The sequence below is a fragment of the Anguilla rostrata genome, chromosome 10 (assembly GCF_018555375.3).
Source record: "Anguilla rostrata isolate EN2019 chromosome 10, ASM1855537v3, whole genome shotgun sequence".
In the NCBI taxonomy this organism is placed as follows: Eukaryota; Metazoa; Chordata; class Actinopteri; order Anguilliformes; family Anguillidae; genus Anguilla; species Anguilla rostrata.
The window spans coordinates 5105304-5120989 of record NC_057942.1 but is presented as its reverse complement, the minus strand read 5'-3'; the positions used below and the strand labels follow the sequence as shown (position 1 = coordinate 5120989).

At 48.9% G+C, this 15686-nt stretch overlaps 1 protein-coding gene across 1 annotated transcript in view; it reads left to right on the top strand.

Annotated features, from left to right (window-relative positions):
* Positions 1–15686, top strand: part of rtn4r (reticulon 4 receptor) — a 45271-nt gene that overhangs the window by 5025 nt on the left and 24560 nt on the right. The window lies entirely within an intron of this gene.

The following is a 15686-nucleotide window of genomic DNA, read 5'->3' as shown; positions in this document are numbered from 1 at the left end:
GAGAGAGAGAGAGAGAGAGAGAGAGAGAGAGAGAGAGAGAGAGAGAGAGAGAGAGAGAGAGAGAGAGAGGGAGAGATAGAAAGAGAAAGAGAAATACAGAGAAAGAGAGAAAAATAAAGGGAGGGATTGAGAGTGAGAGAGAAAGAGAGAGTGAAGGAATGGATGTGAGAGACAGACAAGCAGGGGGAGCCATAAGAAAGGGAGAGAGAGACAGACAGAGCGATAGAAAGAGAAATACAGAAAAAGAGGAAAAAAATAAAGGGAGGGATGGAAAAAGCAGATGGAAGAAAGAAGTGGCGCTGAGAGAGAGAGAGATATATAGAGACAGCGCAAGTCTTCTGCATCGTTCCCACCAGCCCCTGAAGGATCGATATTTTGATGATAGAGGTGCCGGGCGAACTCTTTAGACAGCACCTCCGGTTGAACCTGCTCTGATAAGATGCTGGATATAAACAGGAGGAGCCCCCGATTAGCATCTGACCGGAGCAACTGCCGCAGAGCTGCTTCCGTGAGCCCGTAGAAGAGAAAAGAGCACAAAAACACTGTGAGCGCACAGAGTATCTGTGTGCTTTATCGACACACGCTGGGCCTTTCTGCTAATTCCCGTGGATCCAGAAAAGCCCCCCGGTTTGGCTGAGCTCACGTTGCTGCGTTGTAACTGAAAGTGAGCGAGAGAGACGGTAAACGAGTGAACGCGAGAAGAGGAAATAGCATTTTGCCTGCGTTACTAAATAAATAAATAAATAAATAAAAAGCCGGGAGATAAAAAGGAAAATGGAACACATGCAGATTTGCGGTTTAATCCTTTTCTGTGAAATATAATTTGAGTGTGGAATTTCGGGGGGCCAATGCGGTGCGAGCGGAATGCTTAAATTAAATTCCATGACGAAACAGGCCATGGGGGGGGGTGGGGGGGGGGGGGGGGGAGAGGAAAGAACGAGGGAAAAAAAGCACTATTTCCTCTGACAGGGTCAGTTTCCTTCAAGGCTCAGACTTAAAAAAGAAATATAATAATAGTACAAAAAGAGAACATTTATTCACATCTAAAAAGAATAAATAAATAAAAAAACGCAATCCTATCCTTGACCATGCTAAGAGCCGCTAAGCAGCAGTATGACTGGGTGCTTAGCGGGAAGGATCAAAGCTCCCCGCGTGCTTGCCTGGGCCTTGTTATGGGGCTGGGATGCGGGCGCTTGACAGATGCTGTGAAACCGCCACCGATGTCCGCTCCCAGCGGAGTTCACCGCGGGGCTTAGCGGTAAATCTGCCCGGCGCGGAGTTTCCCATTGAGATTTACTTGGGCGTAACGCTACGCTAAGGCCGGCATGTTGCTCTCTTCTCTCACCCCCAGCCCCCGTGCGCCTAGATTACTACCGGGCCTCGCCAACGCTAATGCTAAGGGCACGGCATGCTCTTGCTCCCTTCTTCCCTCTCACTCCCCCACCCACCCATCGACCCCCCCCCGGTGCGTCCCCATTGAGATTTACTTTACCGGGGGCGCTAACGCTAACGCTAAGGGCACGTGCTCTGCCCTGTCCCTCTCATGCCCCACACCCGACCCCCCCCCATCCGGTGTCCCATTGAGATTTACTTACCGGCGCCTATGCTAATGCTATGCACGGCGTGCTCTGCCCCTCCCCCCCACCCATCCACCCCACCACCCAACCCCCACCCCGCCCTCCTCTCCGGGTGCATAAATCTTTCAGGCAGTGCCCGAGACGGCCCGTCTCTCACTCGGTTGGATGTCCGTTTGTTACGCCCGGCTGAATTGGATTAAGGATAATTGTCGAAGGGTTAAATGCGTGGCCCGTCCTCGCACCCGCGCGTGCTCCGGGGGCCCCCCTCTCAGGCCCCGCGTACACCTTCCCATGAAATTTTAATCGTTTAATCTTCGGGAGACCTGAGAGGAGGGGGGGCGGGTGGGGTGGGGTGGGGTGGGGTGGGGGGTGGGGGGGGACAGGGGCGAACGGGCCCATTTGTTAAACTGATTATAGCACAGTGGAGGAGCTGACTGATGGGCTAGTAAATTGTTAATTAGACAGAGGAGAACGGGCCCTCTAATTAGGCAGATCACTGAAGCCTTTGTCGGGGCTCTCTGCCCATTGTCTCCACCCCCACCCCCACCCCCACCGCTCTGTAAGACTCCGGAGTCTCAGAGTGGGTTTCAAAGGCAAGGCAGGGTAAAAGTCAGCAGGATCTTCCATTGATTTGTGTTCCGAAGCCTCTCCCGTGCGGCCCGCGGCCCCGGGAGCTGACGCCGAGGAATTTCCGCCTCTTTGAGCTCGACGCTCGCGTGCCCGCGAAACGTTAGCTTCTGCGCGCTCTCTGCCTTGCACAGCTGGCACGACGCTCCCTGCGACTGCAGTCAGTGGTCAGCGTCCCCCTGCACCTGTTAGAGTTTGCTTACGTCCTTTCCTTGGTGGTGGTGGTGGTGGGGCTTCTGAGAGTCCCCTTGCCTAGATGGTACTATAGGAGTGCATGTGTTGGAAGTAACCTGAATATGTGATGGATGTGGGTTTTTAAATGGAGGGGTTGGGGGGGGGGTGTGTTCATTTTTGCCTGACTTGAGGCCTGGTTAAGGCTCCATCTTGTAGAAATGCTAATATCTTTAATGATAAATTCATGCCTAGATCCAGTGCGGCACGTTGAGTCCTCGATGAGTTTAATTCTTCTTGTAAACAGAAATCTAAATGTAATTACTTTATCGCATTCCGACCAGAATAATTTGTTTCTTTCGAGAGGGAATCGATTGGCAGAATGCTGCGTAATGCTTAACAAAGGGCCCAATTGGAGCTTTATTTGATTTCAACACGCCCGGCAATGTGTAACTGTGAACTGCCCTCTCCCTTCAGCAGCGAAGCGAATGCTGGGCAGGCCTTTTCCATTGAGAACGGTTAGCCTGAAGTAGCCTTTCCGTGAGAGCTTTCTTTTTTTTTTTTCCTTTTGCTGTTAAGTTCTTCGGTTTCACGCCCCAGCTCAAACTTGTCAGAGAGACTGAGATCTCTCCATAAAAAAGAGTTCCTGTATTTTAATTACATGGCGGTCTGGATTTGTTGAGTAAAGAAAAAAAAAAAGAGGGGTGGGGGGAGAGGGGGGAAGAAACTTCCCACACCACCGGCCAGTCTGCAGTTTCTGAAAGCAGTGTTTCCCAGAAGTGCCTGCCAATGGTCTCAAGAGAGAGAGATAAAAAAATAAATAAAAATCCGTGTATATGAGCTGCTTGTCGAGAGAAAAAGGCTTATTAGTCTTGTATGGCTTTGTAAGCCAAGCTCAGCTAAAGTGTACCGGGAGAAATGTATAGCCTGCAAAGGAAATGGCATTTGCACTTGGCACTCCAGCCCTTTGGAGAAATTGATGCCTTGCCGGAGTGAGACTGCTCTCTGAAAGCTGTAAACATGAATATATGGATGACAGTATCTTTGCTATATAATTTCCCGAACCCACTGACGCGCGATTACCCACCGCAATAACATTCCTAAGCATTGCCGACTGCGTCCAATGAAATCATCCTTCAGACGCGTCTTGATAAATGGGCCGAGTTGGGAGTTTTTCCCTCCGATGCACAAAAGGTAATTCCTAGCTTAATGTGCAGCCATCGCCCCCCAAACAGGATGCAGAGTGGAGGGGGTTGGGGGCGAGGGTGCAGTTTGAGGACATGCATTCCCCCCCCCCTCAGTCCAATTAAGGAACAAGGGGCAACCCCCACCCGAAAAAAATCAAATAAATAAATACAAACTGCAAATAAAATCTATTTAAGCAAAGATAGCTTTGGAGATCGAGCGTCACTGGGAGACGTGGCCGACAATGCTTATCGACGAATTCTAACCAATTGGCACTCTGCAGCCTTCACCGCCCCCTTCCCAAATGAGTGAACCGAACGCGTTCCTCGCAATTCGTCCCAGAGGCCGCGGAGCAGGTGACCGGTCGGATCGCACGCACCATCAAGTCCCTCGTAAAAATACGCGGCGACTCACCAGCGATCCACGATCAAAATCTGTACCCTCGGGAACACCCTGGCGTGATCTGAACGATCGCTCGGTGGCGTAAGAGCGACCGTGCTGCAAACGCGGCCCATAACGGAGATACGGAACGCGTGAGACACGCCGCCGATTAGCTCTGCGTCCGAGGCACGCACGGGAAACGAATAAATAAACAGACGCGTGACTGAATTATCACTCGGAGAAACTTCGCTTCCGTTCCGCTGTCTGTGATTGGCCTTCGCTGGCTGTGATTGGCCTTCGCTGGCTGTGATTGGCCTTCGCTGTCTGTGATAGGGCTTCGCTGTCTGTGATTGGCCTTCGCTCTCTGTGATAGGACTTCGCTGTCTGTGATTGGCCATCGCTGTCTGTGATAGGGCTTCGCTGTCTGTGATTGGCCATGGCTGTCTGTAATAGGCCTTCCCTGTCTGTGGTAGGCCTTTGCTGTCTGCGATAGCCCTCTGCTGCTATGCATTTGTTTTCCAGGCATTCTGTGAGTTTTTTTTTTTGTTTCTTGTGTAGACAGATAGCAGGCGGGGAGAGAGGAAGAATGACAGATTGCACGCTGGTTATTCGTTTGCTCTGTACGTAAGCCGCAGAACAGTTATGTAAACCCGAAAGGTGTAAAAAAACACAAGAAGCATTTGTCAAATCGAATGAAACATTAGCAGGACTGAGACCGTAATCTCATGAAGTCTCTGCTCGTCGGCTGGCTCAGGGTAGATCTAATCATCACGTTGAACATCACCCCTCTGGCTGGTTCCAACCGATTTTGGGGTGCGGCTAGCACCGGAAAGCAGGAAAAGGGTGATAGAACTTAAAGGGGGATAGAGCGGAAGTAGTCATATAGCCTGCCACAAGACTGATGTTCATGCTTTATGCATGCAAGGAACAGGTCACAATCTTGTCAAGTATACACTTTCCATTATATTTTCCCCCTACGAACAACTGGCCAGGGTAGGAAGAAAAAAATAAAACAAAATAAAACATACACTCCAAAGCTCTTCAACCTAGGGTCAGGTTTCTGTTGGCCGCGTGCTAACCTCTTGAGCACAATATCAAAACAGAACCTCGATCAGCGCTCCTACTCAATAAGACCATACACAAGTGCAGATAGGCTCCATATGTGGAATGCATTAAAGATCAGAAGGAATAGGCTCATATGAAAATGTAAAAAAAAAAAAAAAAAAGTAAAAAATCTATAAATAGTCCCTCTTGTGTCTTCCGAGAGAGCGCCACAGATTCTATCTCCCTCAGGTTGGCGTTCCGAATTATCCCGCTCGCTCCTGCAAGCGTTGATTATCTCGTGCGGATGTCAGAGCCTACGAAATTAAATGTGACCACTGCAGCAGCGCCAGAATCTCCATTATAATGATATCTTTAATCTGAAGGCCTCGAGGGGAGGGGAGGGGTGGGCGGAGGTGTGTGTGGGGGGGGGGGGGGGGGAGATTTAACGGAAGGGAAGGAGCAGGGGTGAATACGGATTCGTTCATTACACCTGGCGTTAGCGTGGAAGTGCCGCTTCTCTGCGGCAGATAAACATTTGGCCCCGTGACACTCGTAATCTCTTCCATACATTCCGCTCTAATCCTCTTACCAATGTGACCTCCGCAACGGGCCACTTTCAGAAACATTCGTTATTACGTGTCTGCTTCATGCTGCTTCTTTGCTACATATTGTCGTTTTTCGTTTTTTTTGTTTGTTTGTTGGTGTCATTGTTTGTTTCATGCCTCCAGACGATAATTTAGGGAGAGCTTCCTTTTGTCTGTATCCATCTCCAGGTTCATATCGCCGCTTGCTAATTCACCAGGCCCTGCTGTGTTATCCTCCTCCACAGAGCTGAATTTCCATGCCTGGTTTTTTTTTGTTGTTTTTTTTTCTGAGAGAGAAACCACCGCTCAGTCGACACCTCATCTCCTGGCAGTGTTTTTCGCAGACATTTCCGGTCTGACATAATCAAGACTCTCCGATGACTTCATTTCTTCTCGCCCGTTCATTGCCGGCGACCAAGCCTGGATTGGATTCCATTACGTGGAGATTGCATTCATGTTTTTTTTCGGAGGAAATGTTTCCGAACGATGCCTAATAAAACGAGGCAGCTGTAGCCTATCAGCAGCTGCTAATTCATACTTGCTTAGATCTATGCAAAATCTAGACGGGACAAACTTCTCTGACTGATCACCTACGAGTTATCAGGCGTGGCAAAACTTCGACTAGAGGTTCGCACGAGCCTGATTTTTTTTTTTAGCCCACTTCTCTTGCCGTACCCACTGGCACCAGGCCGCCGAGACTCTGCCACAAGCCCTCCTGCAAACCCGCGTGCATATGGGCACACATAGACAAATCAAACTGGAGATATGCGCGTAGAATGTGGATGACATTCGGTTAAACAATGGGTGCGTATGGCTGTGTGAAGGTAGCGTGACTGATGTTGTGATTTACCGTAGGTAACGTGATAGTTATGGCCGAGTGTTTGTCGTGGAAGGTGCAGGTGTCACGGTTTCCATAATTTCTGCCAATTTTTTTTAGGAAGTTTCGTGACTTTCCCCGTTCTCAGTGCTTTTCGAGATTTATCGGAAGTTTTGGAAGTGTCGGCCGTAACCATATTGCCGAACGCCGGGAGAAACGAACTGTGATAACGGACATTCTGAGAAGTTTGTCCTGCGCGTGGATCTTGCGTAGGCCGGCGTGAACTTGCTACTGCGCTAAGTTACAAGACTGAAACCTTGCGATGTAGCTTCCAACATGGTGTCAAAACAAACTTTAAAGAAATAAACACAGACACGCGGTAACCCTGTTTTTATTATTTTAGTAATTCAATTTGAACATGCTCTGTTTCTGACGTTCTGTTAAAAGCAAAAAAATGCATACTCTTTCTTTCCGTGATGGACTGAAGTGGATAAATCCACCAGCCTATCAACGCATTTCACTATGTATTTGGTCCTAGCATCAACTGCTCGCTGATATTTTTCAAAACTTCAAGCACTTGTTACTGCTGAAGTTGCACAAGTTATTTCAATCATTTCCCACTGCTGTGTGTGAGATCTATTAATTAATTTGACAAATTATAATTTATTTTAGAAACACTCTAAATATTTCTGTGGCTTTTTTTTTCAGTTTTCTGAGATTTTCAACTACTTTGCCGTGATTGCCGTGAAGTCTTTAACCAATATTTTCCATGATGAACACCCAACCTTAGTGACAGTATAATAACTACAAATAATATTTCCTTGATTAATTAAACATTTTGGGCCATTCATATATCATGGCCACGTAACATCCACAGGTTCAAACGTGCCTGCCTGCAGCTATTAATACCCCGCTCACGCCACCATGGGCCTACCTAACTTCAGCCTGGCGCTATCGAGCTCCTCTTACCCACGTCCCACCATCGTCTGGTGTACAGGCTGTTTTTGAATGCAGGCTCTGGACAGTTATGCCACGGTTGATTGACAGGTTGTGCCTTCTTACCTCTCCGTTTGTTCCTGTGGCTAACTCGGGAGCTTTAGCGTATCTGTTTCTGTGGCTAACTTGAGGACTTCAGCTTATTTATTTCTGTGATTAACTTGGAGACTTCAGCGCATCTGTTCCTGCGGCTCACTCAAGCTCTTCAGCATATTTGTTTCTGTGTCTACCTCAAGAACCTTAGCATATCTGTTTCTGTGATGAACTCTTGGACTTCAGCATGTCTGTTTCTGTGGCTAAAACAAGGGACTTTAGCCTATCTGTTTCTGTGGCTAACTCAGGGACTTCAGCGTCTTTATTTCTGTGACTAACTTAGTTTAGCGTATTGGGTTTCTCCTGCGTCCCTGTGAAGTGACTGGCGTACGTGCCTTCACAAGGCAGCGCGCAGACAAGGTGCGCTCGACGCCCTCGCGAAACTGGAGCCAGGCGCGCGTCTCCTCTCGGCCTCGCAGTGAGCCGCACCAGCTGCACCTCCACATGCCCGGCCCCACGGGCCTGCCCGCCAAACATCACCAACGCCGACCAGGCTGCGCGCTTCCTGTTCTGTTTTTGTGCAGGAGGCCGTGAATGACTCTCAAAATCCTCTCAAGAAAAGACAGGGACTGACACGTGGGGAACACCTGGCCAGGGCGTCACCACTGACAGCAATAATAGGCTCATATTAATTAAATAATAATAATAATAATAATAATAATAATAATGACACTATTGGAGTAAAAAATGCTCAATCAGAGTTCATTCAACATTGATAGTGTTGCTTTGTAGCTCTCGCTGGCTTATGAAGGGCCTCTTGGCTATGAGAGCAAACTGGGCGTTTCCCCCACCCCCTCCCAAATCACAGTTGGCGTTTTGTGTCACCGCACAAGAATACAAATGTATTCAATCTGCTGCTGCCAGTGTGGCCAGTTATCTCTGAACGGCCGATCCATTACCCATGTTCAGCGGAGCGGAGCACCCTACACGCGCAGTAATGGCTGCCCCGTGTCACGCAATCACCATGTTAACATGGTTCCCCCCGCCCCCACCCCCCACGCCCTCGTTCTCCGTGTGCGCGACTGACCACCCGCACACCGGTCAACAGGGCTGCGTCACCCGAACTGCGGCTCCGTCCTGCTCACTTCACTTCATTTCAAACGCATCGAAGACGACACGTGAAGCCACAGATACGGTCGAAACGTCCAAAACGCATTTCTTGCCATTCCAGGCGTGAAACTGGGCACAGCGCTCGTTTAGAGATAGAGATTCCCTCCCGTCAAGACCGCCGACGATAACGAAGCAATTTCGGCCGCCGCGCTTATCACAGAAATATCATATGCCTGTTTAATTAATCTGCGCAAACCCATGCTACGACACAGAAATATTGCATGGCGCTCAAAAAAGAGGCAATTACAGGTTTTTCCAAACCCCTCAGCAAGATCCATTAGCTTTAAACGCAGACTCCCCTGGAATGGGCAGAGGAATGTCGGTGGATATTACCGCTATGAAAATCCATTAGCGGCACTACCCGCCAAGAGAGGGGAACTTTTTCAGCTCAGCTGGGACGAGGCTCGCGGTTCAGAAGGTTCATAAAACTTAAAAATAAACGCCAGCACCAGGAGAAAGCCGCTGCTTTCTGAGCCGAGCCCGCGGTTTCAGAGAAAGCGGCTAACGGCAGATAGCACGTGGCACCGAGCGGTTTCGTTGTTTACGAGGGCGGTCGACTTCATTTGCGACCAATTAGAGCAATTACGGGAAAACCTTGAGCCAATAACGCTTTGCGCAAATTAACCCTCGTGCGCCGCGGCTCGTTTTGACCCGTTGGTCAGGACGAGAGTAATTACTTCATCATTAAAACCCCGGTGCTCTGTGCCTGGACGGCTCCTCGGTGAGGAACACGCGAAATTAGCGCGGCGGCTACTTCGGGCTTAACGAGATGTTGTTTGAGGCTGTTCTCTTATCCTCCTGTTGTTCAGGGTTGGGAGCCGCAGCCAGCATTTGGACTTTATGGAGGATTGGGCCATTAAAGCCAAGGGGGCATTTGGGTTACAGGCCCAGATAAAGCACTGGTTCTGCGGTGCAGCGAAGTTCCTAAGGTTAGCAGGCCTAGTTAGCGCATGTCGCCATAGCGATTACCCAGCCCCCAACAGCAGCCATCGCCAATCAAAGGCAGTCTGCTGCTCTGGACATAAAAAAAAATAAAAACCCATCGTCGCAGAAGACGACCCCGCAGTTCCTCAAATTACGCAGATCGCAAGACAAGATAAGCCGATTTGGAGCGATGGATGTGAGGGTTTGAGCGATCCCCCCCCCCCCCCCGGTCCAGTGGGAACCTTCACAGCGGGACAATCTGGGCTCTGCCGGCGATGAAAGGAGGAGAGAGGGAAGGAGAGATGTGAAGGAGATGGTGAGACCGCAGGGGAGATAGAGAGAGAGAGGGAGAGACAGTGGGGTAGGGCTCAGGAACACAGTGTAAGTGGATGTCAGCGGCACAGGAGAAGATGGGCCGCAATTTGATTAATCGCACAGATACCGCGGCTCTCCAATTCTGTGATTCAGCTGCAGCCTCCGGCTAAAAAGCCAACCTTGTACTGCAGCCCTTAATGACAAAGGCTTAACTTAACCATTGGCTCCAGCCTTGCAGCAAAAAAATAAATAAATAAATAAATAACATCTATATATATAGTAGTCCATTCTGGCTATTTTTACAACAGGGTAAAGTGAACATAAATGATTTACAGCTTGACTAATGCAAGTAGTGTGTTGCGTTCTAATAAAAATGAACTGAAATACTCGTCATTATCTCTGAGCAGACCCCTCTATAACAAATTGCAGATCTTATTTTTAAAGAAGTGATCTTGGTCGTGGGGCAGCACGGTGGCGCGGTGCGTAGCACTGTTGCCTTATAGCAACAAGGTCCTGGGTGTGTGTGTGTGAATGGTGTGTGTGCCCTACGATAGATCGGTGGCCTGTCCAGGGTGTAATCCTGCCTCTCGCCCAATGCATGCTGGGATAGGCTCCAGCACCCCCTGCGACCCTGACCAGGATAAGCGGGTATGGATGATGGATGGATGGATGATCTCGGTCACCCGCGTAGAGCTGGACAAAAGCAGAAAAACATAAGGAAGGAGTGTATAAACAAGCATGGGCAAGCATGGGGAGCAAACAGAGGGAGGAGCCCCCTAACCATGAAACTGCACAAATACGAACGCCATGCAGCGTTCAATACCAGCAGCCGGGAACACAACGCCAATTTGACTGAGCCTTCAAAGAGGCACTGACGCTGCACAGAAGGCCTCTTATCTTCTCTGCAACTTTAAGAGGAATGCACGGCTCTTATTAAAATTCAGCGAAATGAAGCGGGCTAAAAATAGCAGGATCACCAAAAGCTGCAAGCAAAAAAAAGAAAGAAAAACTGGGTGAGGACAGGCAGTGTGTGTGTGTGCGTGCATGCGTGTGTGTGTGTGTGTGTGCGCGTGTGTGTGGGAGTGAGATTAGGAGAGAGTGCGGGGGGTAGAGGGAGGCGTGTGTGCATGCGATCCCTCATTAACAGGATGGATTTAATTGATGCCTCGTGGTCACGATATCCCCAGGTGGGAAGGGAGCCATCTGGGCATGCTCAGACTGGCGCTCGGCGGGCTTGAGAAAATGGCGGTAGGAAGCGGCGGAGGCGGGCTGCGCCGACGAGAGCCGAGCCGCCCGGGCGGCGGGCGTGGCCAACCCGCCATTGGCCGATCGCTGCGGCAAGGCCGCGCGTTGGCAGCCTTCAGCGGCGGGGACGGCGGCCAAGGGAACGAGGAGACCGCCGGCGGAGACGGGGGGACAGAAGCCTCCGGAACGCGGGCGCCCGGATACGGGCGTCACGCGAGCGGCTCCTTCCTGCCCCCCCGCTCTGCTTCGGCGGCGGGATGGAAAACAGACGCCTTCTCGGCAGATCTGAGTCCCACCGTCACCCCTCCCTCCCTCCCTCCCTCCCTCCCTCACCCCCTTCACCCCCTCACCTTCCCCTATGGTGCCTCCATCTGTGTTTTATAGCCATCGTGGCGTTTCTCTGAGGGGAGAAAAGAGAGAAAGAGAGAGAGAGAAAGAGAGAGAGAGCGAGAGAGAGAGAGAGAGGGAGAGAGAGTTCTCGCTGTTCTCTTGCTTTAATGTGTCCAAGCAGCTTTCACCATAACAGAATAAAGCTGTAGGAAAAATCTGATATGAACACCCCTCCATCCCTACCCCTACCAACCAACACCCCTAAAAAACAACAACAACAGAAACACATTGCTAATAGATTCAAAGTAAAAGGGACATTTAAATGGACTCAAGAAGCAGGATGGTAATAAGATGGTTCAACCGAAAATTGCCCGACTTAAAAAAAAAAGAGAGAAAAGAAAACTCAAAAAGAAAAAAAAAATCACAGTCTGAAGAAGTTCTTAAGTGGAAGGTGCGCTGAATATTGATGCTCCCCAGAGCATTCCGTTGCACTTTTCATTTCATGTTTGTTTTTTGTTTTTGTTATGTCTTTAAAAAAAAAATTTTTTTTTTTACATGGCATATTTCACCATAGACTTTTAAAGTTTATTTATTTATGGAGTGGAGCACTGTATCACCGTGGTTCCATGCCTGGTGTGGTGGGAGAAAGGAATGACTTGCAGCTGGTTGATCTGTTAGAGGCTAGTCTTTGGCAGCAGTGCTGCAATTCCTGAGGTTCCGTGTGTTGCAATAGACGTGGGATGTATGATTTCTTATTTCTGAGCCTCCAGTCACTGTTCATTGCCAGCGTTTTTTTCCCCCTCCATCCACAGACCCATGCAGAGCTGTCCCATTGGGTCAAGTTTGTAATCAAAATTACACCAGTCCTTTTTTAGACTCGGGTGGGATGGTGGTGCAGTAGATCACCCTGTCACCTCACGGCAGGTTGGTCCCCAGGGCCAGGGCCTTTCTGCGTGGAGTTCGCATGCTCTCCCCGTGTCCGCGTGGGTTTCGTCCGGGTACGCTAGTTTCCTCTCGCAGTCCAAAGACATGCAAGTTAGGCTAACTGGAGGCATAAAATCGCCCATCGGTGTGAGTATGTGTGTGAACGGTGTGTGGGCCCTGCGGTGGACTGGCGACCTGTCCTGGCGATTCTGATTCTTCCCTCTCGCCCAAATACATTCCCCCCCAAAAAACCCAAGTTCATCCATGGTACCTGACCTTAACTACCGCATCCCAAGGACAGGCACATGAAGAGAAACAACCCGCCACAGAACGGTAAACCTGAAAGAGGCTTTTTTCTGACAGATATTTTGGGTGGCATCTCTCATCTCATCTCTTTGTTTACCCACCACCCCCCGTGCAGACTCGAATTTCCTCAGCAAACAAGTTTGAGGTAAACATTGGCAGTGAGGGGGAACAACAAACAGAACATGGATAGAGTGATAAATTAGATTCATTACAGACATTTTTTTTTTGGGGGGGGGGGTATAGACACCCCTGACGATTTATTTCGGTCCTCTGTACTTGAGTCACTGGTCTTTATCTCAAGAACCATACATTTTGCTATACTGAAACCAACACTACAAAGGGACATGTGATAGCAATAAAATGAATGATGTATTTGAAAATATTTTCACTGCAACGTGATTTTTGTCATCCACACTTGCATTACGATAGTGAGCAGTGTGCCAGAGAGAGACTGTGTGTTTGTGTGTGTGTGTGTGAGAGGTAGAGTGAGCAGTGAGATGCAGAGAGAGAGAGAGAAAGAGAGAGAGAGAGAGAGACTGTAGCGATGAATGAAAGACAAGCAACAAGCAGCGGAGGCAGAGAACACGCCCGGAAAAAGAGATAATGGCCTCGCACTCGTTCTTCGTGATGAACAAGCTTGTTCAATTTCAGATGGGCTCACCCCTCAGCACCTGCCTTCCTCTCGCATAATTGGGTCTGCGGTGGTCGTGTTGCTTCTGTGCGCAAAACATCAAATCGTTCTAATTGAGGAGAGGCTACATTAAATTAGCTTGTGGTTTCAGCAAAAAAAAGATAGACCGCCAAGTTTATTTTTTTCACCTATTACCGAAGTGACTGAATGGTTAAGGGTGAAGCTGTTGACCCTACCACATCCTTCCAAAATCAATTTTAACCCTTTGAAGAGTAGAGGTTTTTTTTGGAATTATTTTCAAATTTCAAATTTCTTAGAACTCCATTGCTTTCAGTCAACAGTAGAGATTGCTACATCAGCAATAAAATGTTAAGAAAAATAAGTTTGCGATCTCACACCTTAAAGGGTTAAAGTGCATCCTGTTTATCCTACGGAATAGTAAGGAACAGGTTTGGGAACATAGAGGCATGAAGGAACATTATGTTTCTGTACGTGTCAAACATCACTGCCATCGCTGGGAAGGCAGTGTGGTATAATGGCTAAGGATAAGGGCTTGTGACTTCAAAGTCTTGGGTCATCTGGGGCTCTGTTATACTCCTGAGCAAGGTACTTAACCTGCATTGCTTCGATGAATACTACACAGCATAAGTAGGCTGTATGTAAAAATGTAATCTGTGTCAGTTTCACTGGATAAGCATCTACTAAATGCTAAAAGGTTGTGTACGTGTAACACTACAAAGATACTTTCTGGTTAAATGATATCTTCTGACTTCAGGCTGCTATTACACCAAGAAGGTGATTTGTCACCCAACAGCCATTAAAAGCACCTGAGTGTTTGTACCTGTGGTTAGTATCGCAGCATTGTGTGTTGCCAGGCCAGGGTTGCAGCAAAGCATGATGGGAGTCCTGCTATGCTAAGATGCTTACACAAAGCGCCTTGTAGAAAAGTCAAGCACGCTATGGATGTCCCCTAGTTTTAATAAATCAAGATTCTTTTTTTCCATCCCCCCCACCCACATACCCCAAAATACCTCCATGAACTCAATATTTTAAGGCAGAGAAATAATTGATTGTCATTTCTGCAATGCAGCCTGATTCTCTGGCACGAGTGGGGAGATCAAAAACTGGGGGGGAAAAAAAGGAAAAGAATAATAAACACCCCCCCCTCCCTCCCTCCCTCCCTGTGAGGCAGAAGGGGCCGTTACAAACACTGACGTCTCTGTTTTGTTCGGCCTGACAAGTCCAGCTGGATGCAAATGGGATCCTGGGTGTGTTATGGAACGTTAGGATTCCGGGACGGGCAACCTTTTCTTTCTCCCCCTCCCTCCACCGCCGAGCCTCGAAAGCAAAACCCCCCCCCCGATTAGCCAAAACGGGACAGACGGTGCCGAAAGACTCGCCCGGATCGGGCTCCAGACGGATCGGGCGCTTTCTGAGCCCCCCCCACCCCCCCTCTCCCCATTTTGGCTCGTCCTCTGCCGCCGCGTGTTCGCGCACAGGAAGCCAGCGCTGGCGACGGAGCAGGAAGCGCGGCGCAGCTGAGGACGGGCCGCGACTCGCCCGCGTTCGCGCGCTCCGCCCTGCCGAGGGACCAGGAGACTGCGCTTCCTGTGCCTTGCCGCTCCTCTGAAAGACTAAACACAGACTATAATATGCATATACTTATACAGCCTCAATAAAACACTGCACATGTGCACTCCGATTCATCAAAAGAGCTTGGAATGCAAGAAGGCAGTTAGAAAGCATGCCAACGCGACTATACTGCGCCTGTAAATCACGTTTCCAGCCACCGTATGCTGCGGTAGGCCACCGACACTGCTTTGTTAATGCCTTATGAAATTATTAAGTACGTACGATCGGTGCGCGAAACATTTACAGGCACCGATTTAAAGACAAAATAGTTCTACCTAAGAAGTGTGCGCGGTTCCTAGTGCGTCCTTCCATAAAAACGATTTTAAAAACATTTATGAACCGGCCTACCGTACCGTACAATTTCAGACGGACTGTACTTTGAGAGCCAGCAGTTCAGGGTACATTTCCAAATACATACTTTTACCTTTTTTTATTTTTCTTAGACTTATATAACACAGATGCCTGGAGGCAAATATGATGCTGCATTGTGCTGATTTATTAAGCGGGCCTTCTTTCTATCTTTAATCTTTCTAATATTTTGCCATAAAAAAAGTGTAAAATAAAGATCAAAAGAAGTGAGTCACACATCGCAGATAAATAAATAAATGTACACACGAGCGATTCAGTAAGTCCGCCCACACAGCATATACCCAAAGGGAGATTTCCACCGAGGCTTAGTAAGGTTCAAGGGATCAGGGGCTGCTTGAAAAGAAGCTCCGTCGGGCTGAAGCTGGAGCCGAACCGTCGGATAGGGAACCCGCGACCTCCCCCGAAACGCAGCGAACCTTTCATGT